The sequence below is a fragment of the Perissodus microlepis genome, chromosome 17 (genome assembly GCF_051167445.1).
Source record: "Perissodus microlepis isolate ML-2025 ecotype Zambia chromosome 17, ASM5116744v1, whole genome shotgun sequence".
In the NCBI taxonomy this organism is placed as follows: Eukaryota; Metazoa; Chordata; class Actinopteri; order Cichliformes; family Cichlidae; genus Perissodus; species Perissodus microlepis.
This window is the reverse complement of record NC_140477.1, coordinates 28,387,200-28,405,222: the sequence shown is the minus strand read 5'-3', so window position 1 is coordinate 28,405,222 and position 18,023 is coordinate 28,387,200. Positions and strand designations below refer to the sequence as shown.

General features: G+C 38.2%; 1 pseudogene across 1 annotated transcript; it reads left to right on the top strand.

Annotated features, from left to right (window-relative positions):
• The first annotated feature begins 9,231 nt into the window (after positions 1–9,231).
• Positions 9,232–16,579, top strand: LOC146369814 (uncharacterized; annotated as a pseudogene). The gene is made up of 9 exons (XR_014797296.1): positions 9,232–9,621; positions 10,391–10,801; positions 10,892–10,980; positions 11,403–11,539; positions 11,988–12,071; positions 13,594–13,832; positions 13,946–14,093; positions 14,747–14,856; positions 15,306–16,579. The product of XR_014797296.1 is annotated as an uncharacterized LOC146369814 (transcript).
• The last annotated feature ends 1,444 nt before the right edge of the window (positions 16,580–18,023 follow it).

Sequence of the window (18,023 nt, the reverse complement as noted above, 5' to 3'; positions counted from 1 at the left end):
AGCAACTATTAGATAATTTTGCATGTAAAATCTCAGGTACAAATATGCACGCTCTCGGTGAGGCCTGTCTAAGGCAGTTTTTATGTGCTCCACGTCACTTGTTTCATGGGTTTCTGCGCTGCAAGACACAATCTTTGTGGCATCTTGCCATTTTAATGATAATCCTGTACAGAAGCACACAGACACACTGACACACACACACAACTGTTTGAAAACTTAAGTTTGAGGAAAGAACTTAAACCCTGGATCACTTTGTCCATACTTGCAACAGCCAGATAGGTGAAAACATTGTTACAGTTGTAGGTCAGTTGCTCTAGGGGGGTCACAGACTCAGATCCTATACCTTCTCAGTCATTCATAGTGGGGTTGATAGCCCCTGCACATGCATTCAGATTTATACCTAGCTGATCACTAATACCTACTTTGGTTATATAATGTTCTCCCCATGTGTGTGGATTCACTACAAGTACTCCAGTTTCCACATTTCAAAACATGAGTAAGTTTAATTAGTGATTCTAAATTGACTGCATGTGAGTGTGGATGGTTGTCCATTGTTGTGTTAGCTCTGTTCAGAGAATACCCCACATCCTGACCTATAACAGCTGGGATAGGCTTCAGCTTGTAAGTGGGCCTCTGAGTTCTTAATCTATCCCAAAACGTGCCCCCTCAGTTGAATTCCATTGACATACCATTACAATTATATGTAAAATTATGTCATACAGCTCAGTAATGAAAGAATTAAACACCCACAATGGCAGTGGCTAATGATTCCGCTCACAGAAGCTAAGTGCAGTGTTAGAGGTAATTAGCATAACTGAGGAGGACACTGACCCCATTGGGGCTGAGCAGCTGATGGAGATTGACATCTACTCTAATGATTTTGGAGTGGATGGGCAAGTCAGGGCTCGGGAAGTATTGCTCATGTATCTTTGGAACTAAAAATAGGAAACACATCGCCATGTGCAGCTTATTTAAAAGCATGATCTTACTTGAAAGAGTAAAACACAAATGGGAATGTGTTGAAGAGATTCTGCACTCAAAGCCAGCCGCTCAAACTGCCCCAGTGTGTGGTGCGGTAGGTTACTTACAGTTGTTCAGACACTTTTTTTAAAATATTCTGCCCTTTCATTCTGAAATCTCTTAGCACCAAACGTAATTTTCCAAAGTAAATTCACTAAACTTTGCCTGTTCTTGTAAAACCTCAAAAATTAGACACACACACACAACCAGTCGAAATAGCAACAGTGATCAACATTTATTTCACAATGATCGAAATATTGAAAACACATTGCTCAGGACACAGACCTCCGCCTTCTGCTTCTCTTTTGTTAGTCTGCAGAGCCTGAAGCAAAGATGTGGTTAAAATCAGGCGGTTTAAAAGTACTGATGTAGTCTAGATATAATAATTATAGGGCTGCCTCTTGTAGTACTGGGTTAAATGTAAATCTAACAAGTTTCCTGCTCTGCATATAAGTTTAAAACCTCTGTTTTGTGGAAATGTGCGAGTGTAAGGACATCAGTGTACAGAAGTGATAGTATGACCGTTCACCTCTCTGTCATAGTTTATTTCTTTTGTGAAACAGCAAAGTGAGGTGAGCCACATATCCCCGTGTCAAAGTTGGTTTCCATCTAATCCTTATCCAGCAGACTTGTGCTTTTAATATTTCATTGAATTACATTTGAAATAATTCACAGTCCAATTGGATAAAAAGGGAACCTCTGTCAGATGCTGGCTGTAGCTGACTGTAAGATTTGGTCAAAGTCTCACCCATCTATCCATTTTCTACCGCTTATCTGAGTTTGGGTCACTGGAGAAGCAGTCTGAGCAGAAAAGCCTAGATTTCCCTCACCTCTTTCAGCTCACCTCGAGTGACACCAAGTTGTTCCCAGGCCAGCTGAGAGATGTATTCTCTCTGGCAAGTGCTGGGTCTGTCCCAGGGCCTTCTCACGATAGGATATACCCAGAATACCTCATTCAGAAGGTGTCCAGGAGCCTTCTCAATCAGATACAAAGAACCACCTCAACTGGCTCCTCTGGATGTGGAGGAGCAGTGGTTCTACTCCAACTCTCCTCTCAAAGGACCGACCTGCTCGTGCTATCTCAGCAGCGACCCTTAGAAGGAAACTAATTTCTGTAACTAGTATCGTCATTCTTTTGGTCTCTACCCAGAGCTCATGACCATAGGTGAGAGTAGGAACATTTTCTTCTTTTATGTTCTGTTCTCACTTTACCACAACAGATTGGTACCCAATCCGATGTGGTCCCTCTGAGGCGCTGTTCCTAGTTTCAAACGTGATACATGCCACAGTATTTTTTGTAGGGCAGTGCTTTCCTTAACACCATTTTAATGACAATGGGGTTTTTTCTTTCTTTCTTTTTGTACAGCACATGTACAAATTTGCTGGACTCCCACTTCTAACAGAGATGTAACTCTCTGAGGTCCAAGACATCATAGGGGGGTTTCACTGTTCCTCTGAAACCATAGTTTATTTTTGTTTTAATATGATTTTCTTGCATCTGTAAACATTTTAATCTCAATGTGGAATGATTAGTTCCCAGGTCCTTTTCATTCACGCTTCGTTCAAATGAGATGCTTCACTCCAAGTAATCTTTGTACTTTTTCAGTGACCAGACTTTGTATGCTTTTTATATTTATAAGTAGGGCGACTACAACCCACACTTCCTATTTTTTCTTCTACTTAACTAGAACACTTCTTTCTAGCTGCTTTTGGAGAAGTCGTAAACACAAATATTTGCTTACTTTTGCCAGCCCACACTAATACATTTTAGAAAAGGACAGAGGTCTACTATGTACCAGATTCAGAATACTCAAATAGGCAGCGCTTTCACAGCAAACCTCCTGTCTCAGTTCCACATCCTCAACATGATGCCCTACTTTATGAGCAGTAATAAAGGTTTACACCACACTATAACAGAGCTGTAAAAAGATGTTTTTTTACTTGTAAAGGAAAGCAGCCATGTGCCAGAAACAGTACGACAACCAGCATTTAGATTGCGCATTAAACGCAGTGCTGTGGTCATCAACAACAAAAACAAGGAGCAGGAGAAGTCCTCTTGGAAGCCCTTGTTATTCCATCATAGAGCAAATCATGAAATACTCAGCTGGTCTCAGGTATTCATCACCCTCCATTAGGAATGATTAAACTCATGACTCAAAGCAAGAGGATATTGGGAGTAAGGTTGGGTATCATTCATGCATGCCCTATGCAATCACAGCACCAGATTACCAGCATCCGGCGGCACTCAGCCCTTCTACAAATGATGAAAATGGTGGAAGGCAGGGGAAGAAAGGGGAGTGGGGAAAAAGAAAAAGAAAAAGAAGAAGGCTAAAGGAGGTAATAGAAAATCTGAGGCAGAGATAGATAGACTTCTCTGCTTTTGGAGAGAGGAAGAGGCATTGCAAGATGAAGTAGGAAAACATGGAGTCAAGCCAGGTGACAGTACAGGTGAAAGAGAAAAGGATGAGGAGGAAAGAGAAAAATAGCAGGAAGTAGGTAGTGATGAATGAAGGCGAAAGGAGCAGTGACTGATCAGTATTGAAAACCTGTGCTGCTGTAAACGCGGTAAAAAAGACTAACAGTGGGAACAGATTGAGATGTCTGCCATGATGGAGTGGAGGCTGGAGCCTGGCTTTAACATCACTGTTCACTGTTCCTCTGAAACCATAGAAGAGAAAATACACTCGAGGAAGAGACAAATCTCCTGACCTTTCCATGACAGCCGGGCCCAGAACCTGACTAATGCTTCTTTGTGGGCATGACTGATAACTACTAATGGAGGTTTTGGGTGAACAATATGTAAATCTGACAAAGGAAATAATAAATGTCAGTGTCTTTTGATGAGTACTGCCTTGCAAAACAAAAATGCAAAAATAAGACAAAAAATAATTTTCTGCTCATTTTAATCACAAAACTTTCATCCACTAGATTTTTTTGTCTCCCAAAACCTAAAAATTGACATCAATTGAAATTTCTCAAAGGGCAATCACTCTCCTTTCTTCTCAGAGTTCTGTTATAAACCTTTTTACATATTTACATCCATCCTTTTTTTTTACTCTTATCTTATAATCACAGTTTGGGTATTGTCTCCGGAAGCAGGATTAGGTCTGCTTGTCTCAGAGTCATTGGAATCTGTATGGGGTCAGGGATTTGATGTTTGTGTCTGCATAACATTAACAGCAGCAGCAGGGCAAGCTTTAAGGCCAGCCCCTGTGTCTGGTTGATTGTGCAGAATAGCATAGAAAAGAATATTCTATATTGTCATTGTACATGTACAACAAAATTATGGGTGCTCCGCACCAACTGTGCTGAAGTAAAAAAAAAAAAAGATATAAATAATAAAGACATCAGAAATAAAAAAAACTAACGAAAGAGATGTATACAGTTTAAATAGAATATGTGCAAACTAGAGGAATATGTACAAAACGATAGAAAGGCAATAGAAAGTGTGGTCACTGGTTCAGCTCAGTGAGATTAGCAGGTAGCCTGGGTTCAAACCTGACCTTTGGCTCTTCTGTCAGCTTTATTTGACAGGGACAGTAGAGACTGTCTTTTTGTTTTAAAGATATTCTGCATCAGGTTGTTTTCTGAGCACCAGCAGAACAAGTTGTCTACCTCTGTCTCATCTCCATCATAGATGAGCCCAACCACAATGGTGTTATTGACATACTTGGAAATGACGTTGATTGTGTGGGTTGGTGTACAGTCATATGTGTACAGGGTGTAAAGTAGGGGGCTGAGAAAGCAGCTCCATGGGGATCTGGTGCTGAGTGACAGTGGGGCCTGATTAGGACTGATTGAAGCCGGTTTATGATGAAGCCTTTTATCCAGGAACACACTGCAAAAACTCAAAATCTTACCAAGTATATTTGTCTTATTTCAAGTCAAAATATCTAATCACACTTAAAATAAGCCATAATCAGCTAAAGAGTAACGTTTCAGTGAGATATAGGAACTTGTTTTTAGACAGTGCATCTTGGATATCTTGTTAAGTGAAAAACTCTTGAAAACATATTGTTTTGAGTCGTATCTCACACGAAACAAGCTTTTTTGGCATTTCATAAACGTTTTAAGCTGCTGTGTTATTTGTAAAAGATGTATCATCTTGTTTCAAGAAATAGACCTAACTTGAATCAGGACATCAAATCTACTTTATTGAGAACTGCAGGTTAATATCATGCCCAACATTGCATTATTATGAGTCTTAGTATCTTAAGCACAGTGTATTTATTTTTCTTACATACCAGTCAAACCATATCAATGGGACATTGAAAAAGAGGCAAAACACTGAAATTGTTTCCCTCTCAGTTGTGTTGCACTGAACAGATTGCGCCAAAAGTAAAATAAAAAGTAAATAGAACAATTTTTTTGCCAGTCTTTAAAAACATTATTTCAGCCCACATATTCACAAAAGACTCAAGAATAATGTTTGATGATGTCAGTTAGATCATACTTCACTGGAATGTACTTGCTGTTATTAAAGTTTACATAGTGGTATGCTGTATAATCAACAAGATTTCCAGCATCCACAAAAATATTTGCCTGAGCTAGATAGGGAACTTCTACCTCATAAGCTAAATATTGATCATTCCACCCAACTGTAGAGAGAGGCTGGCATTCAAAACAATACACAGATGCATTTACAATATAGATGTTTTTAACAAGTGCAAACTCTGGAGCATCATTTATGACATCAGAAATAACCAAAGATTTTTCACATGAATGTATATTTCCATGTAGCAAAATCCACTGTACAGAAACTACATGTTCAACTTGCTCAATGAAGTCTTTAATCTTGCCTTCTACATAATGAACATTTTTCACCTCTTTGGCTGGACCCATGTCGACTTCACTTGAAAAAAATGGGATGTTTCTCATGCACGTTCTGACTACATTCATAAAGTTGGTTGTGCTTCACAAGAGATTTACAAATATTCTTAAAACTACTTTTCAGAGCCCACTGCTTGAAGAAACAATGTTTTGACTCAAAACGCATACACATATGCCTCACTGTAGGACCAAGAGCCTTAATCTGAGAAGGAAGATGCAGTAAATAATGCTGTTTAGGTATAATATTTTCATCTGGAAACAGTTGTTTGAAATGTTTTAAATGCTGCTCTATTAAAAGCTTCAATCTGGAGAGAGTTGAGACAGCAATAATAGGTGAAAACAGAATTTTTATGATCTCTAACATGTTACGTAGCATTTGTGTGTAATGATTTTCTCCAATTTTGTCCATAAGAAATGGAAGGATCTTCAACAAAACCAGCATCTGCCCAGCTGACTGTTTCAATTTATTGTCATTTGATGACAGCGTACTGACAGATATGGGGCAAGGCTTATCCCTCACATCAACAGGAGAATAAGGGAAACACAGAATTGCACTATTGAATGAATCTAAGTTCATTTGCCCTGAAAGCACAAGATTCTTTAAAACACATTTGATTTCATATGGGGCAACGCCTTCAAGAATAACATGCATGATGTCTTGTGGGGTTTGATTGATTATATCAACGTGAGGAGATTCTGTTAACTTGCTTCTCCTGTTTATACCATACGTTATTTTTAGTTTGTCTTTCAGAAAGTCAGTACTTGCCTTCTCAATGTCATTACATTGCCTGTTATGACTGGCCATGGTCCTTTTAACAAACAAATCTTCATTAAATTTTTCCTGCATGTCTTCAAAGTGGCATTCGCAGTGCCTGCATTTACTGTAGGCAAAACCCACTCCTTCCTTAAATCCAGCCACTTCATGCTGAGCTAGAGTGTCTCCACACACAGATATGAGTGCCCCATGAATTGTCCTCTCACCACTTGCAGTGACAACTTGGACACCATCACACAGCTCAATTAAGTCACGGTTAATCCTCTCAAATATCTCATCTATACCACAACGGGAAAGATCTTTTGATTTTACCATGGCAAGCAGACGGATAGCAGTTAAAACCTTGTTTTCACTTAATTATAATGCATTTTGAGGAATCGGATCATAGGTGGAAATGCAAATTGAAAATTTGTGTTGTGTGTATTATGTTGTCTCTATTCTTAGCTCATGCTAAGGAAATATAGTGATAGACATGTATGTTGCATCCAAAATCTGCCTATTTCCATATATAGTGGGGGAGTAAGATCTGAGTGGTCACCCGTGAAGTACATGGAGACACATTCTAATGTCAGGTGTTTCACTCACATACCTAAAGCTGTCCAATTATGATCAGATCATTCAGGATGCCAGGTCTGAACAGTGCCCAAGTTATAGTTTGAGCACTGTTAAGCATAAGTTAAGCATATTGCTTTTAGGTTCTCTAACAATGAAATACAATTCAATGGAAAATTAATGGCATAAATTACCTGTGTCAGTCGATGGGTTTCCTTGGCTTGAAGAAGAAATGCAGTTGCATGTTTATAAATGTCAAGATTCAGGTGACCCTCTCCATCTTCTTGAAATCCACTCTGAAACAGAATAACAAAAACATATCTATTAAAACAGAAATAAATAATTGCATCGATAGGTAGCAATCACCAAACAATATTGCATTCATTAGTTAGCTAGATTCATGCCCATAAGGTACAAGGTAGATGTATTTTTACTGACTGATGTCTTTAATTTGAGCTTTTAAAATGACAACTAAAATGACAAACAAAGCAGTACTTGATAATAGATTAATAAGACTAGCAAAGCACATGGAGAGTTCAGTACAGTATAGTTTAAATTCCTTGATCATGCCTGATCACCCCCAAAATTGAATTACTTGTTTATTGGCCCATTTCTGACATTTCCTGAAAATTTAAAATCTGTCCATAACTTTGAGTTATTTTGCTAACAGTCAGACAAATGCCACCAAAAACATAACCTCCGGAGTTACTAAGAAAAAAAAGGTAAAGAAAAGAAAAACAAAAGATAGTTTTAGAAAAAAAAGTAACAGTTAATGTTGTCAGTAGTCTTACTGTTACTTCGGAAATGTAAATAGTTATTTATAACTGATTACTCATTTAAAAAATATACAAAATAACTTACTGATTGGTTTGTATGAAAGTAATTAGTTATGTCAGTTATTTACTGTCGGACAAGTGACTGACAATTTGAAATATGTTATATTTAGTAGTTTCACCTTTAAAAAAATAACCAATACTGACAATAAAAGTAATATTGACTTTAATGCTCTTATTAATGTGAAGATGAGTATTTTTTGTGTGTTTAATTTTTTTTTGACAGTAACTCTGAATATATCATGTAATTTTGGTTTGCTTTGCCTAATAGTCATTCTCTAAGTTGACCTTGAACACATTATATGTAAACATGATAGCGACCTATTCAGTTAGCTGACTGGCTTTTACCAGCTGATTTCAACACGTATTTCAACAATATATCAACTTTTTTTTAAACTAATAGGACTTTCTGCAAAGTTTGGATGCATTCACCGGAGCGAACGGATGACTGAAAAAAAAAAAACAGTCTGACAAGACTGCAGCTTTGCGTTTCTGCCACAGCTCTCATTTACGTTTCAGGTGAGTTACTTAATTTAGCGAAGCAACTAGTTCGACACTCATCACTGTTAAAATAAAAGTACAACATGAGTCTGTCAAAAACAACACATTTAATGGACGTACTTGGATCAGCCAAAGTAAATGCTAACATTATGTTACAGCTTCTGCAGCTCGTTTCTCTGGCTTTTGTTAAAATAACTTACCGTTAGTGCGGGGATGCTTGAGCCCTCGTCAGTTACTGAAGAACTGGGGTTAGTTTGGTTGATTGGGGCCGTCCTTTCACCTGCTCCAGGTAAACCGTGCGGGTTGATCCATCCTCCTCATCCGCTTCCACTCCGAGAAGGTGACGCGCGTGTGTCCGCTTTACGTGATAGTAGAAGGAGTTATACACTCTGTACTCACTCGGACAGCCATCAATTCCACACACCACGCGAAAGTCAGGGCTGCGGCTGTGCATGGTATTAATGTGACTCAAAAGTTGTCTCAGAGTCAATGCTACAAACACGTAGCATATAAAGCAACGCCAAATCATGTTGGAAGCTAGTATGTTTCATTCGGTAGCGCGGGCTGCAGTTGTGCCGTAAAATAACTCGTTACCATGGTTAAACATGAGGTCAACAATGTTACTAAAGTAGTGTGATGATTTGTTTGTCTGTAAACAGAATTTTTCCACAGCAGTTAGCCCAGCAAATATGTTTTTTAATTTAATTAATTAATTTTTTTGAGGAGAATACTTTTTTCTTCTACTTCATTTTATTTTGAAGTAACACTACTTTTACTTAAGTACAGTCTTTTTAGCATGTTGATCATTAGCTCTATACAAAAAACAGTAGCAGACAATGAGGTATTCACATTTCTATACTAAACTAGTTAGCAATAGCAACAAAATTTTAATGAAGTGTCAACTTTCATAGTCTCGTCTCTCATGCAGTTTCCTTTGTAGGGCATAATTTCATCTTGCTATGTTTTTCTTCCAATGTGTTCATAGCTGCAAACATCAGCGAGGGAATGATGGGCACCCTATCTCGTGAAGACTTGCAGGATCTTTTCCCAGGCCCAGAGAACTTTTTACAGAGAAAAGCTGTCTGGCGTGCCTGTCAGGATGTACTGGAGGTCAGTTTCTCAGTCACTCACCCCCTCTTAAAATTGGCATCGTCGTGTTTTTGTTCCTTTTGTAATTATTTTTTTTGTTTTAACACCAGTCACCAAATATACCTATTTTATTTTAAGGGAATAATGGAATGAACCTGCTATCAACCTGCTATTAATGAGGGCTGTCAATTGATTAACAAAATGCACTCAGTTAATCACAACACAACTCTGTGATTAATCACAACTAAAATACTACAAACCACATATACTACTGTTACCTGAATTTTCTTTTGTATGTTCTTATATAGAATTGAAGGGTGCAATATAGGTAATCATTACAATTTAAGGAGGCAATTTTATAGACTTGTGAAGAATAACACTTTTTTTTTCTTTTCTTTTCTTTTTTTTTTTACATCAAAATTACGGTATTGAATAAATCAATCTGCAAACCTCAACTTTGATAAATAAGTCACATCATGGTCAGTCTATGGTCACTTAGTTGTGAATAGAAAATATTGTCTCCCTGAAGCTGCCTTACATTGTAGGAACCACCGACCATCATAGAAAACCTTTGCAGAGTAACAACCAGTCTGATTGTCAAATCAGTTTACCAGGTTTCTCAACTCTGGAATGTGATCAAACCACCGATTACAACTAGTTTAACCGTGGGCAGAGTTGAATGGCTCTTCACTATTTCCCCCCCCCCCCCCCCCCCCCCCTCCACACACACACACACACACACACACACAAAATTGCATTTTGCTTTTATTCATTATTATTTATTTTACAGGAATCTGGCCAAGATGACTCAAAATCTTCAAGCAGCTCCTCCATTAATGAGTCACCCAAGCAACAGACATCCACTACTGTAAATGCAACTCCTGCAAAATGCACAAGCCCTGAAAAGGTTGTGAAGTTATTCTATCCAGAATATGTATTGCACACTGACACTGAGCTTGAGCAAGTCCGCCAACAATACTTTGAGTTGTCAAAGACAGGTGAAGAACGCAGCTGCAAAATGTCAAAGGAGCTCAGATGTCGGCTCATCCGAAACACCATGACTAGTATGATTGCAATCCTGAGGGCAAAAGGGGATGGAGAATCGCATAGATACCCATCAAAACCAGAAATTACAGCAATGGCGAAGAGAATAGTGCAGTACTACCCTATGCTACAGGACCAAGGCATCAAGAATACATGGGTAAGTGAAATGCATCCACTTCAATACCAAAGTGTTTCATGTTGGACATTTTAGTAGTGGTTGGAAAAATGTATTAAATGTCCTATACAGGTTACTGTGTACACACAGCTAAACAAAAGACTGCAAAATGTGAGATCCCCCCCCCAAAAAGCCACTCCAGATGGGAGACATTCAAAGAGGTAAGGCTGCAACTAATTAATTTTAATTTTAGCAATGATAATTCTGTTATTCATTTTCCTCATTAATTGATAAGTTGTTTAGTCAGTACGATGTCTGAAAGTTGTGAAAGTTTTTCCTCTAAAGTCTTCTTTTGTCCACAACCTGACAATTTTAATTTCAACGATAGAGGGCAAAGAAAAAAGCTAAAATCATGTTTGGGCATTTTATTAAGGAAAGAAAGAAAGAAAGAAAGAAAGAAGTGATCCAAAATGATCAATCAAGTATTTGGTGACCTGCCTTTAGTTTCCTCACCTGTTTTAGCATGAAAGGAAGAAGCACTTTGTGTTATACTTTGTATATATGAAAATGGCTATACAATAAAGATATGAATTGATTGAGTTTATAGTTGATAACTAATTGATTAACTGACTAATCTTTGCAGCTCTGCCAAGAGGCGACGTCTTGATCAGCCAAGTGACGTAGAAGAAATGGATTCAAGTGACTCAACAATCATTCTGGATCTGTCCACAGAAGGGAGGAGCAGCCCAGAGTCGGCCAGTAAAACAAGTGAGTTAGAAGGTGAGTTTCAACTTTACATTTACAAACCGGTCACTGTGTGGTCATCATAAAAAAATAAAACAAATATACCTGCATGTTGAGTCAAGATGGCAGTCCTGACATGACAGAAGTAAAAGGCTTTAAAATGGGCATCAGAAAATTATAACCACATCACATTTTTCCTGTTTTATCATCAGTTTGTTAACATTTCTGTGGAAATTAATGTTAATAAAGTATTGGTATTAATGAAAGCCAGTATATTATAAACTTAAAGAGCTGGGTACTGTGGTGTGTTTATAGTATAAGTCTGTGCAACATCACTGTCTATAACCACTCAGTATATCATGTAAAGAAATGTTTTTAAAAAACAATGTGCCTCACTAGAGGCTTTTTTTTTTTTTCTCTTTTTAACTGTTTTTTTTAATTTAGGTTCCAAACTAATTTTTAAAATGTATTACCCTGACACAAAATATCTCTTTGCTATGTCTTTAAGGAAAAAGAAAAGCACAAAACCTACTTGAAGAAGAACCCTCTACCCTGCCAAGTCCTAATAGTGAGTCCATCCAACTGCCTCGTGTGTGTGTGTGTGTGTGTGTGTGTGTGTGTGTGTGTGTGTGTGTATGGGCTCAAAATGTGGTCATAAATATTTTGTACTTGTAAAAAAGATGTGTGTGCGTAAAAAAGATTTGTGTGTGGACTTAGAAAAAAAAACCCTGCAAGTTACAAGTACGAATTTTGACCCTATTTTTCTTCCTTTCATCTGATTGGTCAATGTCATGTCAATCACAAATGTAACAATCCAATCAGAGAACAGATGGGTTTGGCTGTCGGAGGGGCGCTTTTTTGAACTGCAGGTCCTTGAAGGGTGATACAGTTTGAAGCTGGAGGATCTCTATATAAATATCTGATAGCAGCTAGGTCCCCTAACTTTCAGTAGCTGTTGAAAGGAAAAAGTTGTGGTATATCAGTGGTTAGAAATACCATTATTACTTTAGGATTAGTTTAACACAAAGTCAGGGCTGACCCAGGACCATTGCTGTGAGTCACAGTGCGCAGCATAAAAGTCCTTTCACATCGGACGCAGGATGTGCTGCTAATGCTAACTGCTAACTAAAAGCAAAGGATCCAGAATTTGTTACGCTGGCTGCTGGGCTCTGTGGGTTTTTGCAGCAGCTCTACCTGTACTAGATGCACCTGCTCCTTGTCTTTTCTATCTCTGACTTTATGTCCTCTACAAGAGTTTCTGTTTTTTTTGCTGGTTCTTCAAATGTTCAATAAAAACATGTATGCTAATTCATAACGAAGAAAGCTTTGTAATGAAGACTGTCATTTCCAAAACACTGCCCGCCCCCACCCCGCGGTCCGCAGCGCTGTTGAAAAGGCTGTGGAAGTCCCTATATTAAACACGTAGACCTGTGACACAAAAATCACCAAACTCGGACGACCACAGACTGTTTTCCTTCGTGGTGATGAAGGAAAACGCTGGGTTGGCATGTAAAAGGGCATTTATTCCCTTCAAAGACCTGCAGTTCAAAAAAAGCGCCCCTCCGACAGCCAAACCCATCTGTTCTCTGATTGGATTGTTACATTTGTGATTGACATGACATTGACCAATCAGATGAAAGGAAGAAAAATAGGGTCAAAATTCGTACTTGTAACTTGCAGGGGTTTTTTTTCTAAGTCCACACACAAATCTTTTTTACGCACACACAAATCTTTTTTACGCACACACAAATCTTTTTTACACATACAAAATATTTATGACCGCATTTTGAGCCCGTGTGTGTGTGTGTGCACATCTTTGTAGGGGTGCACTTGTGTGCCTACATATAATTGTATATCATTGCATGACCATATGTAAATTGGCATTTACATGGTAAATATTTTGAAAAATGAATAAGTATTTAATAGTTAAGTTCAGAGCTGTAGTTTTTTGTTTTTTTTTAAAGATTTAACTCCATTAAAGTATAGTCTATATTTTTTTTATGGCAGATTTCTGACATTTGTCATTTTAATGACATAAGATTTTTTTTTTAAAGTGAGAGACATTATTTATGTAATTTTGTGTCTTGCAGCAAACAAGCCTGCAGATATCAACAGTCCAGACACCCACGGTCCAGCAACCTTGGCCAAACACTACAAGACCCTACAAACTTTGTTTAAAAGAAAAAACCCAAACCACCAGGATGTCTCTCAGCTCCTGGATTTGGAATTTTCAGCCAGAAGAGCATTCATTGATTCAAATACTATTCGCGAGGAGGACAGACACAAAAAGGTTCTAGAAGCATATCCTTGCTTCAAGGACATTGGACATGTAAGTCATTGTTGAATCCACGTGATTCAAGCCAAACAATGTTTATCATACCAACTTCTTGCTCCTCAGTGATGCATTGACATGTTTGTATTGGTATGCTGAATATTTTATAGGTGATGGAGGAGCTTCATCGCATTTTGGATAAAGAAAATGCCAACTTCATCAATGAACTGAAGGGAAGATGGCAAGATTTCTGCCAGAAGGTGCAGTTTTTTGGTGTATGGAAAAAGATGCTGAAGCCCCCAATGGGAATGGATAAAGGTAAGCAATGATGTTTTGGTGTTATTGGTCATCAGAGTATAGTTTGGATCTTTAAGCATGTTAAAGCAGTAGTCCGTAAAGTAATGTCACTGAGGACAGGAGGAGGAGAATTTGAAATTTTAAAGGCCTAATCCCCCACTCCCCTCTCCTTCTTGAAGGAGCTGAAAGCCGCACCTTTACTAGTTACGCGCAGGGAAAACAGACTCAACGCTACAAAAGGCTAAAAATACAAACCAACAGGCCAGTTTAGGAAAAGGTTGTTGTGTAGGCTCACTACACAACATACAATGTAAGATAAATCCCTTTTTGTTCCCCCTCCCTCCCCTCCTCAGCATTAAGTTTTACAGACTGACATTAATGCAATGTAGGTCAATGTAGGTGTAGTTAGCATTCAAGCATAAGTCATATTAGCCTACTGTAAACACAGTATACAACAATTATCTACACCATTTAGCATTTTTTTTTTAGGTTACTGTGACAAGCTTAAACTATGGATTACAGCTTTAACTTTCATGTGCTAGTGTCTTGTTGTTCACCTTTTCAATCCACGATGGTCGTCACTGGCCAAATATTTGTTGTTGTTTTGTTTTTTTTTGATCTTGAGGATTTTGTTTAAGTGTGGTAATGAGATGATGATTCTTTTTTCTGTATAGCTGAACAGGCTCTTGAGATCCTACATGTGCTGCCATCACTGTTCCCATCCACCTCTGCTCCTCCAAAGAGGGCACGGGATGCGAGTGAGGCTCTGGTGCATGTCCTTGAGGTGAGTTGTGTAAAATGTAGCAGTTGTTTTTTGTTTTTGTTCTTTTTGGGACAACAGTATTAAAAAAAATGCTTCTTCTGATGAGTGCCAAAGTATTTTATATTCACATATTATATGTTCTAAGCCTTCAAAAGGCACCTAAAACACATTTTTGGAATGAGGGTTCTCACAGGTTAGATCTCTGTTACCAGTAAATACAAACATGGATGCATTACGTGGTAGCACATTTTTATCACCTCAATGATACCTAATTAAATGTAGCCTTGGTTTTCTGTTTTTCAGGAAGGCTAGACAGATGTGAACAGTAATTCCATCGAGAATAATTAAAAGTAACAATTTCAGATGTGTTTTCTCAGAACCTCAACTTTTGTTGTAATTTAGCTTTAGTTATGTGTTTGAAACAAAAGTGCATCATCCTTACAAAAGTATGTCTGTGTTATGTGTTAAAGGACCAAGAAGACCCTAATACCTATCTGATGAAACGTCCTCTCTCCTGCCCAGTCCTGATTGTGAGTCCATCCAACTGCATCCTAGCGGTAGGAGATGTGCCAATAACCACGTTTCCAAAAGACTTGGTTACCGAGGGTTCTTTATACCTTATGGCCTACTATTACACCCTTCACCTTACATACCCAAAGTGTGTAGCCACTCTGCTTTCCGTCATACAGACGGAGGTTCTCTTGGACAAAATCCATGAGAGAGATCTCACATCATCTTACAAGAAGAGCATGGCTGAGTGGACTGCTTTTATTGGCCAGTAAAGCCAATATGGTCAGATGGACTATAGGAAAGCACTTCCTCTCTCCTTCCACGGCTACTACAGTTGGTTGCGATTGATTTTTGTTTGTAATTTGGCCAGGTTAGCCCAGTGTTATAATTAAGGGTGCACGATAATATTGGCTAACATGCCGACATTTTGTGTTTGGTTTGTGCAGTGCAGAGACAGCCTCGCTTTTAGTTAATTTTAAGATTTTTTTTTTTTTTTTAATGTTGAGTTTAGACAGAAGACTATTCAGAAAATAGGCTCTACTGTGAAAGAGTAAATTGACTAAGCTGAGACTGACTAGTTTGGTATAAAAGTAAGAATTGCTTTATTGGGTATTGGCTAGTACAACTGTAAAATATTAGATATAGCTGAAAAATCAAATACTGTGCATCCTTAATGATAATGTTATGGTATTGTTTGAAGAATGTGGTCAAATGTTCATGTTAAAAGCACTTTGTAATAATAAATGTTACAGGTTGAGGAGTTTTAGCCTAGCAGTGTTTGTCTGTACTTTGCCTGTGCAATGCACATATGTTACAGGTGTGTTTAGTGTTAGATTGGGCAGGGGAAAAAAGTCACTGCAAAATGGCTTTCTTTTATGTAGTCCCCTCTGTTTATGGGGTTTTATCAATAAAGTTGTTGCTTTTGAAGTCTATAGTTCTCATTTTTTTTTGTCTTATAAGCAGTAGGTAAAAGTCTTGAATATCGGGTAAATGCACTAGAAATAGAGAATTATTACAAAAAAGATTGCCTAATACTAGTAAAAGAATGCTAACTTTAATACATTTTGTCTCGAAATGCCAATTTCTAATCTTATTTCAAGTAAGGTGCTGGACTTAAATCTAGATTGGTGTCACATTTTTAGAACTGAAAATAAGTTATATACACTGAAAACAATGAGGATGATGTTGGGAGGTTTATAGGAAAAAATGCTATTTTTGAGGGGAAAATACTACTTTTGAGCACCACAAACTTATTATGAGACACAAACTTCACAACACTAGTAAAATATAGCTAAGAATGAGTTTTTCCAGCTAATTTCAAGATCTCGTAAGGCTTGATTCACTGTCTTATTTCAAGAAATCTTGTCAAGAGAATTTTCACTTGTTCCATTGGCAGATTTTTTTCACTTATTTCAAGCAAAAAATATCTTGTATTAAGTTTTTTTTTTTTTTTTTTCTTGTTTTTGGAGGGCCATTTTTTCCAGTGCAGGTGGTAGGGGGGGTCTGAAGGTGGTCCAGTTTGGTGGTGAGGCTGTCTGGTATTGTGCTGTTGAACGCTGAGCTGTCTGTGTCACCTGGTCACCTTGGTGATGTAAGACTAGTGTGCCAGACAAACTGCCAGTGGCTCTGCTTTCCCTACAGTGGCCCTGAGAGGCCAAACGGACTGCAACTTCAGAAAACACTTGCAAAAAGAAAAATGCTGCAAACAGAAAAACACTTGTGTAACAAGTGTCACCTGGCAGTTTGTTGCTCTCTGCCAGGTGATTGGCTGAAGAGCTGTGAAAAGGTAGTGGGTGTGTGGGGTGAAGTCAGCGCTCTTCTGCGGAAAAAAACAGAGGCAATTAATTCACTCAGGTGCGAGTGGGTATACTGTCGGTAAGAGACTTTTGCCATTTTTGTTTGGATCGTTTGCTATTGCATGTGCCTATTTTTAATTTGTCATTGGACTTTTTTAGTGTGACCACGAATTTTAATAGAAGAATTGATCAAGCCCTAGATTGACTGCGCGCAGGGAAACTGATCAATATTGTAGGTATATTGAGTGTTTGTTTTAGCTTCATGATTTTGAATGGTTTCATAAAATTTACATTTTATTGGGTAATATTTTAATTGATAATGTTGTTTGTTTTTCAGCTGTGCTGTCTCTGCTGTCCTTTTTTCGTTCTTTTGATTGATTTGTAATTTTGTTTTGGTTAGTCCGTCCAGCCGTAGAGGTGGTTATTGATTGAGAGTAAGTTGTGTAAGGGCGGACTAACCTCTCTTTTTGTTTTTTGTTTAATTGTTTGTGCCACTTCCCTTTATCTCCCAGATCGCAGGCCATACATAGCACTGATTCCCAGCTGCGCTGAGACCTGAATTGTTTGCAGTGTGTGCCACGATTGCAGTGTCGCTAAGCGGGGGGTGACGGGTTGCAGTGTTGTTTCGCACAGTTTGTGTGGTAAGTCTCATGTGCAGCTGGGATATCAGCAGGATGTGTTGTAAGTCCTGTCTGGAAATGACTGGGAATTTGTATGTCTAACTCATGTAATAAATAAATTATCAATTTATTTCTTTGCCCCGTTTACTCATCCCTTGTCCTCGGTTACACTTGCAAAAAGAAAAATGCTGCGACAAGAAAAATGCAGCGACAAGAAAAACGCTGCAAAAGCACACAAAGCACAACGGAAATGGGAAAAAAG